At 38.3% G+C, this 21,699-nt stretch overlaps 1 long non-coding RNA gene across 1 annotated transcript; it reads left to right on the top strand.

Annotated features, from left to right (window-relative positions):
• Nucleotides 1-13,343: 13,343 nt before the first annotated feature.
• On the top strand, nucleotides 13,344-13,765 carry LOC147493099 (uncharacterized). Its single transcript, XR_015198613.1, has 3 exons — nucleotides 13,344-13,390; nucleotides 13,522-13,622; nucleotides 13,738-13,765. It is a non-coding gene; the product is annotated as an uncharacterized LOC147493099 (long non-coding RNA).
• Nucleotides 13,766-21,699: the final 7,934 nt, after the last annotated feature.

Genomic DNA, 21,699 nt, shown 5'->3' with positions numbered 1-21,699 from the left:
ATAAATTTTGTTATACTCGAAATCTTGTGAAACTTGTGTTAGATGGATGACCACTAGCTAGGTTCAGCTTTATTTTGGTTTTCATGCATTCTTAACTTCATTTTAAGAATGGGTGATATCAACAAAATGGGTGATATCAACAGGGAAAGTACAAAATGGGTGTCTAGAATTCAAAAGAATTGAATCAAACATAACATTATATATATATAAAAAAAAAGATAGAAAGATAGAAACAGTTTACGAAAACGAGCTATATATTTATTTTGAATCAAGCAAGCAGTACTCCAGTCGATATGGCCTCAAATAAAAATCTAGTGATATCAACAGGAGAGACAATAAGTTCATAACTTCATTGTTTGATTTAATGATTTATTTATTTTGAACTTGGATAAACATAACATTGATGTCTATGTCTCCATTTCTATAAATCGAAAAAATTAAAAATATAAATAACTTAAACAGTCAAAAATCCCAATGTACATAAACAGTGTAAATAACTTAAACATCGAAACTCTGACAGAGTTCAAAACTTTGACAGAGTTAACCAAATATGCTACTTCACCGAACTCTGTCAGAGTTCAAAACTCTGACAGAATTCAAAACTCTGACAGAATTCACCGAACTCTGACAGAATTTAGAACTCTGACAGAATTCACCGAACTCTGACAGAGTTCAAAACTCTGACAAAATTCACCGAACTCTGACAGAGTTCAAAACTCGACAATTCAAAACTTCAAATTCATTCAACTCGACAATTTAGAACTCGACAGAGTTCAAAACTCGACAGAAATTCACCGAACTCGGCCGAGTTCAAAACTCGACAGATTCAAAACTCGACAGAGTTCACCGAACTTCGACGAAATTTAGAACTCTGGCGAGTTCAAAACTCGACAATTCAAAACTCGGCCAGAGTTCACAGAGTTCACGAACTCGACAGAGTTCAAAACTCGACGAATTCAAAACTCGACGAAATTCACCTCAACTCGACAAATTTAGAACTCGGCGAAATTCACCGAACTCGGATGAATTTAGAACTCGACAGAATTTACCGAACTTCGACAGAGTTCAAAACTCAGACAATTCACCGAACTCGATAGAGTTCAAAACTCGACAGAGTTCAAAACTCGACAAATTCACCGAACTTCACGACAGAAAAACTTCGACGAGTTCAAAACTCGACAATTTAAAACTTCGACAGAGTTCAAACTAACTCGGCGAATTTAGAACTTTGACAGAATTCAAAACTCTGACAGAATTCAAAACTCTGACAAAGTTCACCGAACTCTGACAGAATTTAGAACTCTGACAGAATTTAGAACTCTGACAGAATTCAAAACTCGGCGAAATTCACCGAACTCGGCCCAAATTTAGAACTCGGCGAAATTCACCTAACTCCTCGACAGCGAATTAACCGAACTCTGACAGAGTTCATCAAATATGCTAACACCTAATTAAACACATTTAGCTCCTTGAACTGGACTTGCACCAACACCTAATTAAACACATTTAGCTCCTTGAACTGCTAAGCATAAGAGTAGTTACGATTCTTGGCAGATTAAAAACGACTCTAAAGCTAATACAAATAGAAGGGTGTGTCGAAAGTATTCAAGGAGATTGGATAGGTTAGTTGTTACTTCTAGTCATATTGCATTTGGATCTTCCAAATAATACATAAAAGCAAAATGCTTTCGAATCCAATATTTCTATCGGTTATTAGTTGTTGCTTCTAGTCATATGACATAGATGCAAGTTAAATCACATCCACTTCATAAGCAAATTTACATTCTTAAAACAAAAAAGGATATTACTTGGTTTAATTTTATTACTTAATAAGGTTCGGTTTAATATAAGTTAAAGATATATGAAATGCTATCGAAAAAAGGAAGTATCGATGCATCGCTTCTATCCTTTTGATTTCAACGCTTGAGCGTCTTGAGCCACCACAAATATACGGCTGCAACAAAAATAACCTTTTAGAACCTAACAACATAAACGGAAAACATTTCTTAAATTAGATGTGGTGAATTAGACCAAGAAGTTCACATACCGCTGACAAAAAGAAGAGTCGCACGAGATGGAAATCAAATCGACAAAGCAATATATGGTTGTTTTGTAGATCGCTTTCAGATTAGTCGATCCCTCTCTTTTTTTGGTTAGATCGGTCTCTTTTTTGGTTAGATCGGTCTCTTGGTCTCTTTTTGGTTAGATCGGTCTCTTTTTTTGGTGAAGATCGGTTTTTTTTTTTTTAGAAAGATGATGAGGAAAAAATACATATTTACCCTCATTGAGATCTTCGAGATCTAGAGGTCGGATCCGACGGCTCAAGAGGAGAGTGAGATAAGGGTGGCACTCTAAGAGTGGCACCCTAGACAAACCGATATATATATATATATATATATATATATATATATATATATATATATATATATATATATATATATATATTTTTTGTAACAGGGTAAAGGAATTGTGGTTCATGGAAGGCTAAGGAAAGGCTCGAGGGGCTTACTAGCGGAAAAAAATAATTCATAGGTTTGAATTTCTGGCTATATCGATCCAAAGAGGGCCTAAATTCTCACTTAGGATATGGCATAGTGATCAAGCAAGTGGACGTGTGATATCTCTATCCGGTTTTACTTCTCCCTTGTGTCATTTCTCGAATGTTTAGCTCATATAAGGCTTTATGCTATATTCTCCACGAGATTTTGTAGAATAAGTACTCTAGCCTAGATTTGAAAAACTTACTGCTAACAATCATAGATACTCATGTAATATGTTTATTGATAGATGCAAAAATTATTACCTATATACTAACCTAAGTTTCTAACAATTATTCTGATGCAAAAGCTACGTGAGACTTCTAGATTGTTAAGAGCATAGAGAAAGAAAACAATACCAATATTCCTAAGTGTATAACATAACTTATTTATTTATATTTTTGAATTTTTTAAAATTCTAACTAGAAAACAAGTGCATATTATACCTATCTATATCCTAACTGATGCCTCAATTACACGTGTTTCTATGCCCCCAAACAAGAATCATGCTTTGTCCTCAAAGTATTGTAAATAAAGAGGGTAGGAAAAATACCATTGAAACGTGTGAAATTCAGGAACATCTGCAAAACAAAGTTAGAACGTACTAATATAGGAAATAAAAACTGACTCAACTCTATAAGAGTTCTACCCTTTATGGGGTTAACAAGAATGAAATTGCTTGGGACATAAGCAGACACTAACTAGAATGAAAACTTACCTTATCCCCCCGCATTACTCATCATCTTACTCATCCTCTTCTTCCATAAAGAAGTGAGGTTCCTTCAAGTCTGCCATGCCATGATAATTTGCCGGGCTTCCCGCCATTTATCATCTATGATTGCTAACCTATTAAGAGCCACTTGGTCCGACGGGTGTAGGGTGCAACCGGATGAGGTTGTATCCTCCACCCTTGCCAAGTCATTGCACGGAAAGATCTAATAATACTATTGGTGGGTCGCGATTGTCGTGATAATCCAATCCGTGAAGCGTGTACAAAAAGCAGGGAAAGAAACATAGCATAATCACGAGAAACTAGAACGGGCATAAGAAGGTACTTATGCCTCATGCTATGGGATCGAGCTAAACTAGACATCAAGGTTCGGGGAAGGTCATGACACATACGTCCCGTGGCTAAAGCAAGGAAGACGCTGCAAGTGGCATCATTCACAGAAGAAAAACGCCATTCCCCTAAAATGTTTAGCATGATCCAAAACATAACAGTTCCTATGTTAATGGACAGGCTACCAAAGGCTACGTTATATTCCCCTTGGTCCTCAATAATGAAAATGCCCGCCCATACGACTCATGCAAAACTTCGTAAGTGTAGACATACATATTATCGACCCAATAGCACCATGAGTCTTGTATTTCAGCGGGCATAGCAAGTCCAAGAACAAATGCTAGCAAGAACCTGGTAATTTCCATTGGTTCATTATCAATGTTGATGGAGAACACTTGTTCTCCATCTGGTCTTTCAAAGAAAATGCAGTTATCGTAAAAATAAGATGCTAGTGTTGGAGAATAAAGTGCATCCGGTCTTACCATAAGCGGCTCCCAACGAATGTGATAAACAGTGAAACCAAGCACCATAAGTAGTGCTTTGGAACAAATCTTCGAAAGACTATTCCGGTATCAATGTTGGAGATGTCATCTCAAAATTACGCTTTGGAATAGCTGCGAATGATCCGGATACTACGCGCGAAAAATTTGAAATTTTCTGGTCCACGGAAGTTAGAGTGAGCGAAAAGTCGCTCGATAGGAAGCGAAGCCTCTGAAGAAATTGAAATTTCCATGTTTGAGCGGGTCGCTCAAATTTTAAGCTTGAAGCGCCGCTCGACAAAAACTCAGAAAAAAAATATCAGAGTCGCGAAAAGTGCGCTCTCAGAGCCTTGAAAGTGCGCTTCGGAGTTCGTAAAAACTCGAAAAATGAGCCGAAACGAGGGAATCGCGCAAGTGAAAGGTGAGTGATGGAGTTTATGTGTAGTGTGAGTTGTGAGGATAGATTGTATCAAGTTTATATAGGTTTAAAGTTGCTAAAATGGATCGAAGTTGCCAAAACTAATTACGGCAGTTCAGGAAAGCCTAAAATTTCCAAACCCAGCGGAAATAACTCATATCCTTGATTCTAATTCAAACCCAGTATCTTTTAGGTTGATTTTATGATAGAATGTACCTATTTAATCTAGATTTCATCCTACAATGATATTCAATCATAGATTGCCTACACGGCCATATTTTCACCTTGACTCCGCAATAAATTCTAACACGAGGGTTATTCAAATAATGCTTGAATTGATAAAACCACCCCCAAACAAGTTGGGAAGGTGGGATCAATATGAAACAACCACTCATACTGAAAATAACCCCTTATATTAAAATTTTCATTCGGAGTACATTACACTACAAAATTCAAATTACGGAAATAAACTTGCATTAAAATAAATAACAATAATGAAATTACAAATAAAAAATAACATCAAACTATACTATCCCTAGCTACTCCGGAACTGGTGGCGGAGGGAACATGCTCCGGAGATCGCTCCCGAAGCTCTGAAGAGCCAAAGACCATTCGCCCTTCGGGCGACGACGCCAGGTTCGGATGGTGTGTCCTCGGCGGAGAGTCCCCGCGGAGGTGGGAATCGAAGTCGAGATCTCGTCCGAATCGGGCGCCGAAGCTTCTAGCTCGGCGCATCATCTTCCCCACCTCTCGCCCTCTCTCTCGGTAACGGAGCTCGGTTGTGATACATCGTTGCTGTCGAGTCCGGAGGTCTTCACAGATAGTGTTCAAATGAACGCATGCCTCGATGGATCACAGCCATGCGCTTAAGCATCCGCCCGACCTCTCCAAGGCATCCGCGTCAAAACAGTCAAGTCCTCCTCGCCCCGGAGGCATCCCGATGTCCCCGACCTCCTCGGCATTCTCAGCTCCTGCATCCTCTTCTTCTTCTTCTCTATCCTCAGCCAATCTCCAAACCCGTTGGACACACTCCTTATAGATCGCGAGGGTTACGGTGGAGAGTGATGTATGTCCGATCGATCGCGAAATGCCTCTCAACTTGAGCATGATCTTTGTTATCAACACGGGAGAGGGGCAACAGTCCTCCCTACTCCCCTAATCATGCTCAAGTAAAAACTCTAAGATGCAGAAGTCATACTTCCGCCTCCCCGAGTATCCATAAGATATGGAGGCGCTTCAGCCGATATCGCCGACCTTCCCTTCCTCGATCGCTCGACCAATCCATCGAAGCCAGCCAGTTGGTTGGTCCTCGTGGAAGCTCGTCGAACACAATGCGATCTCGCATTGTAGTCCCCTCCAATAACCGCCTTTGTGCATCAATGGTTCTATCCTATTATGCTAGGACTCTGCAGGTGACATCGGATGGATTCTAGGCGGAATGCCTAGAATCTCAGCCAACAACCCAGTCGTCACTTCCTTCCTCTTCTTCGCCACAACTACAAAAATCCTAGTCCCTTCCAACTCCCTCGTATCGTAGAACCGCCGACTAAGTCCTCGTGGTAATAGGCCCTCGGTCCGAAAGTACCACAAGCTACTCCAGTCTCGAGTGATCATCTCGTCACCGTAAAACGGCCCGAAGTGGTCGGCGATAAAAGCTTGCTCCGACAAAATTCGGCGTTGTTGAGCCATTGGAAGTTTGGAATGTAGTGGGGGTTTGAATGTGATGTGGTGGTTGGATTTTAATAGACCGGTTGATGCAAATGGTGGTGGTGGTTGAGTGGTGTTTGGAATTGATTTGGGTTGGGATTTGATTTGGGGGCATGGGTTAATTTAGGTTTTCTTTTTATTATATTTTGTTTTATTTGTTTCAAGCTTTTGGGCGTTAATGGCGGAATGGAGGAAGAAGAAACGCGACTGTTGGTGGAGGTAAGGGCTCGTGCGCGCTGTCCGTGGGCGCGGGTTGGGCCCAAGCCCAAAATCGAATTTTTGTGTATTTTTTTCCGATTTTTAAACTTCAAATCAAAATTGGCTTTGTTACCGGGTCCAATTTTTGCGAATGAGATATGGAAATGATCAGGAGAGAATTTCCAATCCAATGATCCATAAAACACTCCATTCCGACCGTGGATGACATATAATATAGTGGAAAATGCCTCGAAGTGCGTGCATGACGTACGTTATGCGAACAATTGAAATCCAAATTCATGGATTATGTCAACCCGAATCGTAATACAATAAAACGGCCTAAGCAACTCTAATGGGACATAAATATTTAGTAATGGAAACATTTAACACCCCACCCCCAAACAAAATTTTACAACGAAGCTTAGAAAATTTGTTTTAGCAATGGTCTTTTAAAGTCGATTCCCGAGACTTCCTAGGTTACTATGCTTTATATATATATATATATATATATATATATATATATATATATATATATATATAAAAATTTTAAAAAAAAAAACTATAAACAATAAAGACTTAATTCACCCCATAGAGAAACATAACTCAAAAATCCGAGAAAACATGCAAGAGTGGAAAACGTGAATTATGTTTAACCATGGACTTAGGATCCGGTACTTACAACCACACACTCCATAGGGAGGGCCCGGTTACCTTAATGGTGCACTCACCAATATATGGAAATGAAATGAAATGCACCAAACACAAAAGTTGAGTCGTTTATAGTCAGATACTCGAGACTTTATCTAGACGTATGTATGAACATGCAGTTTATCATATATCAACAACCGAAATAGTTGTGGATCATTCCATAAATAAATATCCTAGAAAACATATCCAAACACAATCAAGCACCAAGATTTCCTATGACTCAACCTAGTGAAACGAAAGCGAAGTCGGATAACCTTATTACGTAACCTAGCATGCCCCTTCTTTTTCATTTTTGAATGAGTGGGTGTTCTAGTAAATAAGTGTGGAAAAGTGAATGGTTGTGGAGAATATGGTGGATATGGATAAGTTGTAGAAAGACGACACCTGTAAGCAATGAGGATGTGGTTTTAGCAAAAACTCATTCATTGTGTGTGTAGGGACCGCCTTAATTCTGAAAATGAAGGTGTCAAATGGTTTGTCCTTCTGTAGTAGTTGTTCACTTTCGGTGGATTTAAAAAATTATGAAGCCTGTAAGAAACAACAGGGATCGAGTGCAAACTTCGAGATTCCTTTGAAAGGGTGGAAGGAGGGGAATCGAGGTGGATGTTGTGCAAAGTAGTTCTTGATAGGGTGATTCATCACCGCCGAAGAAACTCCTCGAATTGCTCATCTAGATTGGTCATATCCTCGTTACTATGATAGTTCTTTATATCTTTGAGAAAGTCATCTATCTCCTCCTCATCCGTAATATGTGTATCGGCTAGTGTAGGGATGGAATTGTTGGAGTATGATCTTCCAAAGGAAAGAAATTTGGGCATATGATTATCATGGAACGTGTTGTTGAAATAATCTCGAGCAAAGCTCGATCATGCTAACCTCTCCATCCATAGACGCGAATCGGGTAACTCGTGTCTTTGTTTTAAAACATTGACTTCAACAAAGAAGATGGCCAAAAGACATGGACATTGAACCATCCCGCAATTAATGAGCGCATTGGCGGTTGCGAAAAAGGGCGCCCTAAGATGATCGGAACAGAGTCATTAACGACTTCCGTGGTCGAAAGTATGACAAAATCAGCCGGATAGTAAAAATCCTGAATTTTACCGAACATTTTCGGCGACACCCTTAGGATACTTAATAGACCGATCAGCTAATTGCAACGCCATTCTAGTGGGTTGCATCTCGTCTAGACCTATTTGTCTATACAAATAAAACGGAGTAAGTTGACACTAGCCCCCAAGTCTAATAACGCGGTCGTCAGATAGGAATCTCCTAAGGTGCATTATGATGGGGGACTAACCGGGGGTCCTTGTACTTAACAATTCCATTATGTTCGATAGAGTTGGGAATTGTTCTATTAAAAAGCGTCTTTTGGTATATTGGTCTTACGCCTAGTAGTACACAATTCCTTAAGAAACTTAGCATGGTGTGGTAGCTTTTTATAGCTTCGAGGAAGGGAAGGTTTATAGTTAGATTCTTGAAAACATCCCTAATCTCCTCGTAATTTGTATCCCTAGTTAACATGGCTAATTTTTGTGGAAACGGTGGTTTCGTCTATATTTAGCAATGGTATTACTTGGGGTGTTTAACCGTGGTGTCCTCGTTTCTTAGGTTGTGTTGTAACCGGTACCTCTACGTGGGTAGGCTCTTCGGTTTCTATTTCGCATCTAGTAATATAGCGGTGTAGGGGGCTCTTGGGTGGGGTAACTATAGGCATAGTTACTTTGTTATCAACCACTCTACCAGAACGGAGGGTGGTGATGGCCTTTAGCTCACCTACATTTTCATACTCATTACTAGTATTATCGGTTACCTCAAAGGCTGTATTTGTTGTTTTATGATTAGGTATTTCGTTACCTGGAAACACACCTTTGGGTTGGGCTTTATCTTGAGCCAACTGTTTGGTTAAATTATTAACGGATTGTAGAAGCTGTTGGTTAGATTAAGCCATGGTTTGGAAAAGTTTTTGGCTCACTTGTATGAAGGTGTCAAGACGATCCGGTTATGTGGGTGTAGTGGTCACGGGTGGTGTGACTGGAACTATTTCACGTGAATTATTTATGGGTGGATTTTGGTAGTTATTATTTACCGGAACGATACCTCTATTAGCATTAAAATTATTATAACTACTTTGACCTTGTGCTTGACCTTGTCGAGGTTGCACTTGGTTGTTATAATTATTAAAATTCCCCGACCACCGCCTTGTCGTAGTGGGGTTTGGTTAAAGCCGCGTGAGCCTAACATATTGATTATTGTACCCTCGAGGTGTGACGCTTTTGGTTATTTCTCCAACCGAAGTTAGGATTTTGTCTCCAAGGGCGTTAGGTTCAATATTAATGGAACAAGCTTGTTCATAGGCAATAGGGACGATGTGAGTCGGGATGCTCGGGGCTCCAATGAAACTACATGGATTTGAATTTACATTCATGATGGGGATTGACTTTTGTTGTACAGAAATGACCTCTACCTTTTTTGTGAGGGATTCAATTAGAGTTTTAAGCTCAGGATCTGATTTAACCTCAAACATACTGGTAGCCTTAACTGTGGAAGAAGAACTAGCGGAGCGGGAGTAATCGTCACTACCTCCCCCCCCCAGTTGTTATTTCGCTTAGTTTGGTCCTCTAAAAATTTATAAGCCTCCGAAGCTCCTTTGCTTAAGAAACTATCCCCATTCATTATGTCAAGGACTTTTTTATGGTGGTGCAGAAGTCCTTTGAAAAAGGCACGAACTAACGTGTCTTTCGCTAAGTTATGATGTGGACACTCTATAAGGAGATCGGTGAAACGATTCCAAGCCTCTGAAAATGATTTATGAGGATTTTGTCGAAAAAATGAATCTTGGAAAGCATTTCATCCGTCTTTAGGGGTGGGTAAAAATGTTCCATAAAAGAGTGAACAAGTTTAGCCCACGAGTCCACCGAATTAGGCGTTTGGGCGCTTAACCAAGGCACGCCTTATCGGCTAAGGTGAAAGGGAATACCCTTAATTTAATTTGTTCCGGCACCAACCGTAGGATGGTGGAATGTTGTTAGGACTTGTTCAATCCTAGGCATGTAGCCGATAAGGTTTTTCATGGTCTAATCCATGAAAAACGGGTAACAAATTAAAAATATTTGGAGGGATTCGAAATCCCCACCGGTCCGCTAGAACGATGCAAGATTTGGGGCTATCGCCAAGGCTTTGTAGAAGTCGAGAGAGGAGTCTCTCTTTCTTCCGCCATTATATCGGTGGTGTATTTGAAATAGTAGCTAGAGGTGTAGTGTGTGGTATACTAGATAGACTTGATTGTTGATGTTGTTGTGTATTTACGCTCGGTGTTTTGTTCGCCGCACCTTAACCTCATACAAGGCTAAGACCAAACTTAGCTAAACACGCCAACACTCCAAACAATTCTCGATATACTAGTATAAACCTCTAACGAGAGATGCGAGGTGTGGAAGAAAGGAGTACTGATTGGCCCTTGCTTCGCTTATGAATAACGCCTTGTTTATGCTTGTTCGGTGTATATAGCGAGTTAGAACACTGAAAAATATGAAAGAGCAAAGTTCGAAATAAAACCGCCGAAAATCCGAAAAATTTAACACGGGCCACAAATAGAAGCGATGCGGTCGCTCCGAAAGTAATTTTCAAATTACAGTGTTTTTAGCGCGGGTCGCGCTCCACAAGGGGGCGAGTTGCGCTCTATGTCCAGTGAGTTAGGGCGGGTTGCGCCAGGAGGCCAGGCCAAAGGTAAATTTTACCCGAATTTTTCAACTCTGAAATGGACAACCACAGTATGAATCAAACAAGGGTGGGTGGGTGAAATGGGACTTTAGGAACAGTACTAATACTACGAAAACAATACGAAAGTGAAACTAAGATGGCAGCGGCGCCATTTGATAAACGCCTCTGAAAATGAATAGTCTTACCTACGAAATGAACGATGAACTCAAAACGTAAGTAAAACTAAACTATTTAGGATGCTATTCGTTTATCAAAGTTTCTACTCTCAAGTCTATCGAAATAGAGTGGAGTAACGAATTCGTTCCACTCCTAGTCCTTCCGTATGCTATGTTCTCACGTGTAACTACTCTACTTAAAGTCAATGAGAGATTTACGAATGAGGCAACTAGACTACGATGCAACTACCCACAAAATGCAACTAGTCGACTATGGGGATAACTAAGGGAATGCTACGTTGATTCGATGATAAGGAGTTAGAGGGGAATTGATTCGACCTTAACTCGACTTAATCCTATTAACTACAAATCGTCGTAATCCGAATTGAACTGCTTCGCAGAACAATTGGTTCTTCCTAATCTCTAATTACACATGGCATTTCTACCAATTAATAACTAGCATGTGAACGATTAAACCCATTCTCATGGTGAACTAAACGTTTCTAGAGTGGAAAGGAAATTACGACGAATCTACGTTAATCGGAATCAAGCTTTCATCAAGGCTTCTCAATCCCCTCTAATGGAGGTTTAGCCGAGAATCATTACGCAATCATTTCCGATTAAATTTAAACTAAACATGATATAAAGAATTGAAATTTACTTAATTTAACAATAATGAAATCTAATTTAATGACTAAAATGCAATAAGGATAGGAATTGAAATTGGATCTAGAAATGGAAATGACAAAAATCGAAATTGATAAAAATACTACTTTATTGATCTAATCAAAATGAAGAACAAGATTCAAAGGTTTAATCTAATACAATAATTGAAATAGAACTAAACTTAATTAATCTACATGAAAAACTAGATCTAGAATTTATTAATGGAGGCTACTAATCTAATCTATTTCTAGGTCTAATTATCTACCATTAACTAACTACCATTAACAAAGAGCTAAGCTTTTGTTTTATACATCCAGATCCAAAAATCGTGCATGGGCTTGGAGCCATGTTTTGGGCCAGAGAATCAGGCCCAAAACCCAATTCTTTCAGTCCAAAAAGGCCTCTTCAGCTGCAGTTGGCTTTAACAGACTTTTCGTCCACTTCTGCTCCTCTGATTGGATCAAGGCTTAGACCATTGGAAAGCTCTTTCCGAGCCGGTCGTTTTGACGTAAGGTAGGCCCCATTCCGAGGTCTGAGTCCAAAGATACGGCCTTCGGAAGTTCTGCTGACTTTTGCTCCTTTATCTTGCTAAAGTGGCACATTTCTGCACATAATGGACTTTGAAGCCTGAAATGCATAAAAACATGTAATCAGTGTTAACTCTTAATTGTTACTCACATAATTGGTCTAAAAGTATGATTATTAAGGGGTTAAAACTACAGTTTTGGGATCTTATCAGTCCTTATGACCCCAATTGGGTCAGGTTGAATAATAAGTTGGTGTAGACTTTCAGGGCCGGGTTTTTAAGGTTTGGGCTTGGCCAGTTGGGTCGGAACCATTTCCTTAGTCGTGAGCCCTTAAGCCATGCACCTTTGACCTTAGCCGTGAACCATAGCTATGACCCTGAACCTGTTGAACATGGAAACGATAGTTTGACTTTGACAATGACAGTTTGACTTCGACTAGGATGTGTTGACTTTGACTTTGACCGTTGACCGTTGAATGTTGACTTTTTCCAATTTTTCACATATTTAAGAATATGGACAAATGTAGTAATAAAATGTTGTCGAACAGTATATAACGTTGTTTGTCATTATCTAATTAAGATTTGACATGAGTAGTGTGTAAAACATATATATATACTCATGTCAAATCTTATATATATATATATATATATATATATATATATATATATATATATATATATATATGGTTTGTCTAGAGTGCCACTCTAATATTGCCACTCTTATCTCACACTTCTTCTCAGCCGTCCGATCTCATCCTTGAGATGATCATATCTAATTCGAAATTAAAACACGAAATTTTGAAATTTCAAACTATTCCAAAACTAAAAAACGAAAAAACCAATTCACTTCTCTCTCCTCAGATTTCCTTTGTTTTTCGTTTAATGCTATGAGATCTGATTTGACGAATTCACTCGTTCGAATCGGTACCGTTGAAGGGGATTTGGTTAAAAGAGCTTTAGCCGCTTTGATTCGACCTTCATCACATCATCAAAGAAGAAGAGCAGCTTTTCAACCAGGTTCGTTTGTATTATTTCAACCAGATTGAATCTTTATGATATAGAAGAAATAGGTTCGTTTGTATTATTTCTTCGAACCCTTAATCTTTTCTGTTCTCCCAGTTTTCCCGGCCGAGATACATCTACCAAGTCCAAGCAATTGAAGATGAAGAGATGAACAAAAGAGGAGATCAAAGATGAAAGGACACTTTTCCAAGTAGAATCTGTGGCAGAAAAGATTATTTTTTTTATAAATAGACATACTTGCATATTATCTAGTTGTATCTACGATTCTTTTTTGAAGGAGTTAGATGCTTGATACTTTTATTTTTTACTTGACGTTGTTAGCTGCTTGCAGAGGCATCTTCCGCATATTGGATTGGGCTGACATATATAGTGAATGCACATATTATATCTGGACTGGCATTGTGGATGGTCTAAAACTGAAGGTATAAATTTGAAAATTAATTGTATTGTGTTAAATCTGTGATAGTGCCGTTTTATTTATGCAGCCTCTTGATATGCACATTGTATGCCCTGTTTATAACTTTTGGTACTCTGTAGGGGTTGCCTCGTGGTAGGGGTTTGCTTCGCTGCGAAATGAGCTCACTGGTAACGCTACCATCGGAGATTATACTACATCAGCGATGAAAATAGTCAAGATCACTCGAATTTGTCATTGATTCATCTCGGTCAATCCAAAGAAATCACGGAAAGGCGGTCCAATTAATCCAAAGATTCATTTAGGCGGCGCTTTGAAGTACTGATTTGGTTATAAGGGAGGGATGCATTAGGCCAAAGATTATAATACTCCACATTCGTAAGTTTCTTTCAAGTATTTTACACGCCTGATTTCTTTCTCAGAACCGACATTGTACATTTATGGCGTATAATCTAAAGGGAAAAAACTAATGATGAGCGGAGCAAATGATATTTGTGAAATCACTCCATGTCCAAATCTTCTTTGTTGCTGTTGATGCCTTGTAAAATGACTTGCGGGTGTTGGTTCAATGTTCTCTTTAGGTTATCAAAGATAGAGGCAGTGACATCATAATTGTTGGTCGAGACTGCTCGAGAGTACTGTCTTCAAGGATGGAATGCTTACAAAGCACGATGTGCATAATATTCTGTTTGGGTCTTCACCTCCATGGCTGATTGGAGTGGTTGAGTAAAGTTTTGTCCTTAAAATATATCAATAAGAAGAAAAGGTTTGATTTTGTATTGTGCTACTTCATTTAAATATCACTCGAGAGAGCTAGATCTCTGATATGTAAAACTACTTCTTTGTGAAGCCATATGGTATGAGATATCTGCTGGTCTAGAAAACATATATTCTATAAGATTTGACATGAGTAGTGTGTAAAATATATATATATATATATATATATATATATATATATATATATATATATATATATATATATATATATATTTGATTGTGGACTGTGGACTGTTTAATTGTGCTACATTTTATGTTGTAAATTGTATGGACAAATCAAATGCTAAAATGTTGTGGAAGCTTGTATGAATTTGGTTGTCATTATCTAATTAAGATTTGACGTTGATATTATGACATTATATAATATGTTGGGATATAAATATTAAAGGCAATAGTTTTGGAGAAATAAATGTATAGATACTCTATTATTTTATCTATGAGGTAGTATAGTATGTGTGGATATTTTCCCACGGGATTATGTCTTAGTGCAATAATATATTGGCACGTGAAAGAATGAAAGTGGTTATGGGATATAATTGAGATATTTCTAAATATTGTGGCTTAGTGCAATAAGGTATTTGACCTGCACGTGATATAGTGGAATTATTATGAGTCATTAATATATGACACCTGAATAAATTACGTAATGAAAATCCTAGAACCTAGCTACCACAACTCATGTGATTTGCCCTGTGTGGGCGTGTGTAATTTGATTGGCCCTTCTGGCGTTTCAGTAAAGCTGAATGGCCCTTCTGGCGTAGCCGAATAGTGGGTTGATTATTCCGTTCGCAAAATAGAACGGGACGCGCGATATTTTATGTCAAATAGTGGCAGTACTTACATAATGGCTTTCGTGTGAGGGTTACCTGGTGTGCGGCATCCCGCTCAGGGTAGTTACGCACGGAGTGGTACATTATGTAAGGGGAGGCATGTGGATGTACATGTTCGGCGTTGGGTAGCGATTGTGGTAGCCAGGAAAACTAGGTAAGACATAGATATGACGTGAATTTTAGGGACACACAAAGAAAACTTTAATTAATATAATTATGGTAATATGTTGGTTAATGATATATCTTTAGATAGAGGATTGTATATGTTTGGCTGGTTAGTAGTTTAGTTAGAACCTAAGGCGCCTTGTGGAGGAACTAAATGTCTTTTTATTATGCGTATGGTATGTTGTATTAGTTGTTGGAAGTTAAGGCGCCTCAGTGGAGGAACTACCTACCTTACCTATTGTAGTTAAGAATGTTGTATTAGTTGTTGAAAGTTAAGGCGCCTCGGTGGAGGAACTAACTGCCTTATGGATTGTGTATGTATTTGTATAAGTATATATTGTATTTTAGAGCTACTCACACTAGCATTTTTATAATGCTGACCCGATTTGCATGTTTGCTTATCGGGTGTGTTCATTAAATGAACATAGTTGATAAGTCTTGACAGGTTTAGTGTTGAAGAAGATTGGTTGCTGCTTGTAGTTTGCGTTAGCGTTGCATTTCATGATAGGCTTTGTTTTCCTTTGAGGTGATATATATTTTCAGTTGAGATAAGATTATTTGCATTTTTCATTTGTAAATTTTTGTAATGAAGAGGACTTTTGTTAATTCAAAATTTTTATTGGGTTTTAATTATCAACATATTTAAACTGTTTATAGGTTTTTGGAAGTTGAGAGTGCGTCACACCTCGGAGATCGAAGAGTCGGGAACAAATATTGTTTTTCCGAATTCTGTCGAAATTCGGGGTGTGACACATGGCACTTCTACCAATTCATAACTAGTATGTGAACGATTAAACCCATTCTCATGGTGAATTAATCGTTTCTAGAGTGGAATAGAAATTACGACGACTCTACGATAATCGGAATCAAGCTTTCATCAAGGCTTCTCAACCCCCTCTAATGGAGGTTTAGCCGAGAATCATTACGCCAATCATTTTCGATATGAAATTGAATACGACATAATATAAAGATTCTAACTTTATGAATTTTAACTAAACAATAATCCAACCCGAAATCAATAACTACGAAATGAATAACAAACAATAAATGAAATTAGATCTAACAAATTTAAATAACAAAATCGAATTTGATCAATAATAAACTACTTTATTTATCTAATCAAGCAATAACAATATTTTAAAGGTTTAATCTAATACAAGGAATGAAATGAAACTAAACTTAATTAAAAACCATTAAAACTAGATCTAGAAGCTATTCTAATGGCTACTTTCTATTTTAAGCTCCCAGATATCTTCAGAGTTAAGTCTTCTTTGTTGATAAGGAGGAAATCAGATCCAAAATCGTGCATGGGCTTGGAGCCATGTTTTGGGCCGGAAAATCGGGCCCAAAACCCAATTTCTTTAGTCCAAAAAGGGCTCTTCAGCTGGATTCGGCTTCAACAGACTTTTAGTCCACTTTTGCTCCTCTAATTGGGCCAAATCTTGGACCATTGGAAAGCTCTTCCCGAGCCGGTCGTTTTGACATAAGGTAGGCCCAATTCCAAGGTCTGAGTCTAAAGATACGGTCTTCTAAGTTCTCGACTTTGTGCTTGTTTACGCCGCGCGTGGACTTTGACTTTTCAAGGTCTGAGTAGGCTTTACACAGGCTTTGTCTTCTTGAATCTTGGCCTTTAATCACAGAACTCCTTAGCAACCAACCATTGCTCCTTTATCTCATCAAAGTGGCACATTTCTGCATATAATTGACTTTGAAGCCTGAAACGCATAAAAACACGTAATCAGTATTAACTCTTAATTATTACTCACATAATTGGTCTAAAAGTATGATTGTTAAGGGGTTAAAACCACAGTTTTGGGCTCTTATCATTGAACTATAGTTTAGAGACACCATAAAAGAGATTTGTGGGGGAGCTAAACTCTCATGCTAGTTGAACAATGGCTATAGAGATGTAGGTTGTTAACTAGGGATCAAGAAAAGCGATTCGATGACTAAACTAATAGCCAATCGAATCGAGTGGTGGATTACCCCTCTCTATATCTTCATTCCTATCTTTAAATCTACTATTTTTGCAATCTTATTTAATGTTTTCACATCACATATTACTCTCTCATTTGTGAATCGTTTGTTTAGTCTAGATTCGTGTCAAGTACGTGCAAACAAGAATGGTTCGTACACGACTACTCTCCTCTTCAACGCATGTTTAGAGAGCATAATTATAACTTGATTAGAATGAGATTAGTATGTTAAAAAACCTGTTTTCACATCTACTTTTCTTCTCTTGTCAAATGGCGCCGCTGCCAGGTCTTGCTTTGTTACGCATAGCGTGTTTAGATTAATATAACTGTTTTTACTATTCACAAAACACACACTGAAAACACTATTCGTAATTTATTCGAATTTTTCTGCTACTGTTTGAGAGCATACGAGTTTTGCAACCAACTCTCTACCCTCCCGTGACCTAACCTTAATATTTTCAACCTTAGTTATTAACTTGTGAGCGTGCACGCGCCTAATTCTTGCTCTTACACAGCGTACCCCGTGCATTACACCCTAGGCGCGACCCGCGCCCAATTTGACTTATCTGAAGCGCGCCCCGCACTCCTTTAAATTTATAAAAATAATAATAATAATAAAAATAAATAGTACAAATCGCGACCCGCGCCCAATTTAGCCTATTTTTTAGTGCACCCGCGCTTTATTTGAAGTAGAATATATTTATTTTTATATACTAACTGCAATATTTCATCACGAGTACAGTACAATACTTGTATGCCTAACTGCTCCAGTAATTGCATAATTTTTTTTTTTCATACTTTATGGTGTCTAGAAAACTAAAAGAATTAAGGAACGTGCATGCACGGACAACCTCCCTCAATTTTTAAGTGGCCTGGCCGTTGGTTTGAAAAGTTTTTAGTAGACGTACTTCAAGGCTATTGAAGACGCTATTTATACGCGTAGCAAGGATGCTCTAGGTAACACCTCTTTACATCATCGAATCTACTGTAAGAGGACTAATTTCTAGTAATAATCAGGCTATTTTGCATGCTTAAAAAAGTTGTTTGCATATTAGACATCAATTTGTATGAGATTAAGATCTGGTACGCATAAACCTGCCTTATTAGTTTATCGTAGACGTAAAAATAATTGCCTATCTAGAAATTCACACATCACCACACACATACCACCTACACCCACCCCCACTACATTTGTAGCAATGGGTGAAGAAATAGCAGAGAGACCCCTCTCTGATTTTTATAAGGTTTTAAACAATGGACCTGAGTCCTACATCATTATTGCAGATACTACAGGAGATTTTAGGATCCCCCCAATATATTTAATCTACTACCTGTTTTCCATGGGTTAGACCATGAGAAACCTTATAAACACTTACGCAGGATACAACAAGTACTAACAACATTCCATCATCCTAATGTAAGATCTGAACAAATAAAGCTCAGGGTGTTTCCTTTCACCCTAGCTGACAAAGCGACTTCTTGGCTAACAACACAAAAGCCAAACTTTGTCGACACATTGGAAAAACTAGTTGAATTATTTATCTATATGGAACAATTTTACCAACCACAGAAGACTGATGAGATGCTACAAAATATTCATTTCTTTCGCCAAAAGCCTTAAGAATCCTTCTCTGAGGCTTGGAATCGTTTCACTGATCTTCTAGAAGAATGTCCCCATCATAATCTTGGTAAAGAAACACTAGTTCGTGCCTTCTTCAAATGCATATCCCAACACCATAAGGAGACTTTAGATATCATGAATTGAGGTCATTTCTTAAGTAAAGGATCGGAGCCACATATGCATATAACTTCTTAGATAATCAATCCAAGAAAAGTAATAACTGGGGAGGTAACGATTACTCCCGCTCCACTCTTTCTTTGTCTACAGTTAAGGCAGCCAGTATGTTTGAGGTAAAACAAGATCCTGAGCTTAGAACTTTAATTGAATCCCTCAGTACTCGTAAGGTAGATGCCCTCTCTGTACATAAACAAGAAGCGAAACCCACTCCAGTCATGAATATAAACTCTCCTCGTTGTAATTTCTATTTTAGTCCTGAACATTTTGACTTTTATAACCCTTTTTTCCATGAACATCCACCACCACAGCCTGACAATGTCTACGCATTTAATAACAACCCTAACACACAATGGAGGCAAAACACTATTTATAATAAACTACAACAAGCTACACATCCATGTTTTAATGATCAAAATGTTAGGCCCACTATAGACTTCCACCAATTTAACTAACATTTAGGACAAGGAGATTTAGGTCACCAGCACTAAAGTTTAGTGCCCATTACCCATAACTATCAACATCGAGACATTAACGCTCAACAAACCTTAGTCCCAGTCACCCCTCCTATTATCGCACAACTGGATAATCCATCAAAAGATGACTTATTATTAACCATGATACAAAACCAACAACAACAAAATAATATGATACATGCATTATGCCAAAAGGTACTTGAGCTGTCTCCTAACCAAAATAATAACCAAACAGGCGTGTTTCCAAGTCAAGTTGTGCCTAATCTTAACTCAACAAACACTGCCTTTGAAGTAAATAATATTTAATGTAATGGTAATATAAACAAGGGGACCTACAGGCAGTCACTATCCTTCATTAGTAGATAACCAAGTGACTATGCCTAAAGATCACCAGCAAACTAAGCATGAACGAAACCATACCAAATACTGTCATAGAAATTGAAAACCCTACAACTATAGAAGTTCCAGTCTAACCACAACCAAAAGGTAAAACCTTACAAGACTCCATAATAAAAATTGATGATCCTACACCTGTAGAGGTTCCAATATGAAAACCTAGTTAGGAAATGGCAAAAGATAAAGACAAGGTTAATAATATTGTTGACCCTTATGCTAAGTATAGAGAAAAACCACCATTTCCTCAGAGACTAGTTGTGTCTAAAAAGGACGTGAATTTTGATGAGATTAGGGACGTGTTTAAAAATTTGACTATAAACCTACCTTTTCTAGATGCTATAAAAAGTCTACCTAGACACACTAAGTTTCTAAAAGAGTTGTGCACCACGAAGAGGAAAACCAACATACCCCAAGAAGCCTTTTTAACTAAACAATATCCCTATTTATTTGAATATAACGAAATTGTTAAGTACAAAGACCCTGGTCGTCCTACTGTACAATGCACCGTAGGCGATAACTTCATAACAACTACTCTATTAGACCTCAGGGCGAGTGTTAACTTACTCCCGTTTTATTTATATAAACAGCTAGGTCTCCATGAACTTAAACCAAACAAAATGACTTTGCAATTAGCCAATCGTTCTATTAAGTATCCTAAGGGTGTAGTTGAAAATATTCTCGTTAAAGTTCAAGATTTTTACTACCCAGCCGACTTCGTTATTCTTGACACAGAATTTGCTCATGATTCTATTCCTATCATCTTAGGGCGCCCTTTCTTGGCAACCGCCAATGCGCAAATCAATTGTCGGGATGGATCAATGACTCTTTCCTTTGGAAATCTTTCTATAGAGGTTAACATGTTTAGACTTAAGCAGGGACAACTAGGTTTTCCTGTAGAAGGAGAAGTGAAGTCCATAGAGTGTTTTGTATATCACATTAGTACAGTCGACGACCTCGTACCCACACTAATAGATACCCCTCTTAGGGAAGAAGATAAAGATCATAATTTTGACTCCTTGGATGTAGATGAAATCGAAAAAGATTTCTTTCGACTCTTTTGCGACCCTTCTTTGCCACCTACCGAGTCGCCTCTTATTAACATCCATTCATCCCTTAATGCCATGACGGAAGAAGCATTTTTCAACCTTTATCCCACTGATTCTTCTGACCCACCTATTGAGGAATTTCTTGCCTATCTCAAGGCCTCTGCTGATATAGAACTAAGAACACTAGCTCAGAACCATTCACCTACCTCACATCCTCATTCACCTTCCATCACCAATGTTCCCCGCCCTCAACCTTTTCAAAGGAACCTTGAGTTTGCACTTGACCTTTTTGCGTCTCTTGTGCTTCATGATTTTCTAAACCCATCTGGTAAGAACATAATACCCAAGGAAGAGCCACCCGATCCCTTCATTTTTAGATATGAGACAGTTCAGACCTACACCATGAATAAGTTTTGTGCTAAACCTACATTCTCATTTTTTCCATTCCTTCTTTCTAAAACTTATCCATATCTCACTTATCTTCCACAACCATCCAATTTTTCATGATCATTCACTAAGACACTCTTTCGTTGGAGGGAGAAAAAGAGAGTGCATGCTCGATTAGGTTCTAGATCCATCATAATTAACTCTCATTCTGCTAAGCCACGTCATAGCAAATCTTG

This window comes from Coptis chinensis, chromosome 6 (genome assembly GCF_015680905.1).
Source record: "Coptis chinensis isolate HL-2020 chromosome 6, ASM1568090v1, whole genome shotgun sequence".
Classification (NCBI taxonomy): Eukaryota; Viridiplantae; Streptophyta; class Magnoliopsida; order Ranunculales; family Ranunculaceae; genus Coptis; species Coptis chinensis.
Note: the sequence above shows the minus strand (reverse complement) of the source record. Positions and strands in the feature narration are given on the sequence as shown.